Source organism: Aphelocoma coerulescens, chromosome 12 (assembly GCF_041296385.1).
Source record: "Aphelocoma coerulescens isolate FSJ_1873_10779 chromosome 12, UR_Acoe_1.0, whole genome shotgun sequence".
Lineage (NCBI taxonomy): Eukaryota > Metazoa > Chordata > Aves > Passeriformes > Corvidae > Aphelocoma > Aphelocoma coerulescens.
This window is the reverse complement of record NC_091026.1, coordinates 20,354,505-20,357,980: the sequence shown is the minus strand read 5'-3', so window position 1 is coordinate 20,357,980 and position 3,476 is coordinate 20,354,505. Positions and strand designations below refer to the sequence as shown.

At 58.1% G+C, this 3,476-nt stretch overlaps 1 long non-coding RNA gene across 1 annotated transcript; it reads right to left on the bottom strand.

Moving 5' to 3' along the window:
* Window positions 1–2,736: 2,736 nt before the first annotated feature.
* Window positions 2,737–3,476, bottom strand: LOC138117807 (uncharacterized). Its single transcript, XR_011154874.1, has 2 exons — window positions 3,390–3,476; window positions 2,737–3,215 (listed from the first exon to the last, which is right to left on the bottom strand). It is a non-coding gene; the product is annotated as an uncharacterized lncRNA (long non-coding RNA).

The window sequence follows — 3,476 nt, the reverse complement described above, 5'->3', positions numbered from 1 at the left end:
AAGCTTTTGTGATAGATTTATAACAATTCAAGTCACTCTCGCCACCGCTCTGCACACGAAGGGACAGGCAAGTTCTGTATAAGTGAATATTTATATATTCCCATAAACATTTTTAAATGGGAAATTGCCTAATATGCCTTATTAAAGGGAAAGCACAAACAGCTGGCCGAGGGCGCCTGGCAGAGCTGCTGACAGTGGATGTGCTGTTGCTGCTGCACCTCACAGCTCTAATTGTTTCAGGAATCCTTTGACTCATCTTCCAAGCGGCTCCAGGATCTGAACAGAGATCTCTGTCTTGCCGGTCTCCTTAAAAACACCTTTGCCTCGCTGCTGGGTTCAAAAAGCTCGTGCTGCAGATGCCTCCTGACCTCAAGTGCCCAGGTGCTTGCTGGAGCCCGGAAAACCCCTCTGTTGTTCCTGCCTCACCCGCACATAGCAGCTGGGCTCATGCTGCTCACACGTGCGGCATGGCCTGGCCCTGCCACAGCAGATGCCCGGCTGCTGCTGCAGGTACTGGGGACAAAGACCTGCCACCCGCCAGTCCTCAGTCCAGCAAGGTCCTGGCCCAGCCCCACACCTGCCCCTTCTGCCCTTGGCCAACAGTTCTTTGCTCTCCCGGGGCTGCAGAGACACAGTGGAACCCTGACAGGCTCTGAAGCGCAGGAGAGCTGTCCCCGGGCTCTGTGCATCACCGAGGAGTTGGGGATACGGACCACGCAGGTCCTTGGCTTCTCCCTGGGGACCAGGGATGTCACTGAGCGCTGCAGTGCCAGCCTGCTCTGTTACTATGGGGACAAGCACCACGGGGCTGAACGGAATAAATGTATAAAAATCCCCAGTAGCTTCGCTCCGAGGGTGGCGGTGGGATCACCACGGTGCCGCAAGCTGCCCTCCCTCCCTGCCCGTTGCCTGGCTCGGTGGCCTCCCACCCCTTGCGACACCCAGCCCGTTCCTATCTTTTGCCCAATCTGCCAGGCTGACAGCTCAGGGCTTACACACAGCTGTGGTTAGGCTGGCCCGGAAACGCCCCGCGGCGCAGGCGGCGAGCCCGCTGCCCCCTGTCCCTGCCCCGGCTGCCCGGAGCATCCCTGCGGAGCCGTGTGCCGGGCCAGGGCCTGTGCCGCGGGCACGGCACGGTGGGCACCACACGGGCTTCGTGCCCCCACCAGCGCCGGGCTTGCCACGGCCGGGCAGCACGGGATGCAAAGCAGCTCGGGAGCGGAGCGAGTCAGGCGTCACTCACTCACTCCTTATTCACTCGGCTGCGTGAGCTCCAGGCAGCGGCTGAATTCCCCGTGACCTTTGGACACTCATTTCAGCCATGGAAAGGGTGATGGGCAGCCAGAGGGAAGGGAAAACAGGCAAGTGGCCTGGCGAGATGGCAGCGGGTACTGCCGTGGGAGCCGCCACCCCGGGCTGGTCCCCAGGCTGGGAGGTGCCATCACCCCAGAGCCTTCCAGCGGCCGGCACGGGGTGGCGGGGCTGAGAGCAGCTCGTGGGACACCTGTGTGCTGGGGGTCCCAGAGCTGCTCCGCCTAGGGAAAGGCGCTGTTCCCATGGGAACGGGCCCGAGGAGGGATTGAGTGCGGCTGTGCTGCCGGGAGGGAGCTGCCACGCACGGCAAGGCCGGTGACAGCTTTCCCGAGGGCATCGTCTTAGAAAGCGGCTCTTGGGAGGCCCGGTGATTCAAGGGGAAAGCTCTGCAACACTCATTCTGGGAAGTTTCCATTTGAATTGCTGCAAAGAGCAGTTTTTCCATGATAAACAGATTGCTTCAGTTCCCCAGCAGCACTGGGGGGGGTCACAGCCACCCCCTCCCTCCACGGGGCCCTGAGTCATCCTCCACCCAAAGGCTGGGCCAGGGGCCGGTGTGGTGGGGCTGGGATGGCAGAGCCCTGGTGGGATGGGCCGTGAGAGGTGCTCCAAGCAGCCTCCCACACCACAGGGGAATTCAGCCCCGGAGCAGCCAGCACCTCTTTGAGGTCAAACGTCTGTCTGAAATCAAGACCCTGAGAAAACCCCTCCCCAGCCACCTCCTGACCAGTTCGTGCAGAGCCAGGGCCCCTCTGGGGCTCCCTGGGGGGATTTGGCTTTTTATTCCTGAACCAGGACTCCAGCACTGGGGGGGTCAAACATTTGGTACAGGCAATGCTGATGAGAACCCAGCCTCCTGTGTCCCCACACCACCAGGAGTTCTGGATCATGGGGAGCTGCCCAGTCCCTCACATTTCACTGCAGCCCCAGAGCAGCACCCCAGCCCTGGCCAACCTTTGAGAGCAAACACCGCTCATCTCCTCCCTGGGGTGACACCAAAACCAGGCTGGGTGCTTCGTGTCCCAGCCAGCTCCAAGGCAAACATCTAAGCAGCAGAGATCAGTGAGAGAGAGGAATTCCACTCCCTGTGCCTCTCTAATCCTGTGGAATAATGCATCCCATGAAGTGCAGTCTGGATCCAGTCCAGCACTCACGGAAGGCAATGACAGACCTCCCACTGATTTCAATGGGAGCAGAGCGAGCTGGGGTTTAATCAGCGTGGTACCAGCAGCAATAGCTCGTCAGCCCCAGCATTTCTGAATACATTAGAACATGTTGCCTATGCCCATAGGTCACATTTCATCTCAAATCACACCAATTTCACAATACACACACTAATACCACGAGATAATCATCAGCAACTGCTTCCATTTGGGATGGAGCTTTACCCCAACCAATAGCTGCAGTCAAACCCCACCAACAGGTCCCCAGGCCGTGCCACAGCAGGAGGAGGGCGCTGGGAAAGGCCCCCAACATGGTCATAACCTTATTAATGATTCAGTGTCAAGAATAGAAATAAGAGTTAAATCTTCCCTAAGCTGCTCAGCTGCACACTGGTGGTGTACACATCCTCAGGCAGCAGCACAAACACGAGCTCCGTGCACGCCCCGTGAGGCGGATAAGCAATATTTCAGCCCTAATAGTTTGCATATTCATCAGTCCTTTCAAAGCAGGATAGATCTCAGCCTTTTCTCTCAGTGCCACTGCATGGAGGCGACCAGAGAGCAGCACAGAGGAGGGAATGCTGAGCACCCCAGGCTGAAGGGAGGATAAAGCTGTGTTGCAGAGAGAAACTAATTATTCCTCTTGTGCGACAGCTCTGGCAGCCACAGACCGTGGCCATCGCTTCTTGGGCTGAGCTGGTGTTCAGAAAACAACAACGTGGGAGCCCATCCTGGGCACTGGAATAAAGAGCAGAGGTCAGAGACAAGATAAAATGGAGCACTGGGGATAAGCCAAGGCTGTAATGGCCAACCCAGCCCTTTCCTATCAGTGTTGTCACCCCCACAGATGGACACTCAGAGACATGGGCAGTACTGAGATGACCGAGGGTCCATCCCACAACAAACACCCACCTGCCTCAGCAGAGGCGTAAAGAGTTGGATGCCAGGAGCAACCAGCCCAGGACAGACCCCAGCCAGCTCCCTCCATCCCAACACCAG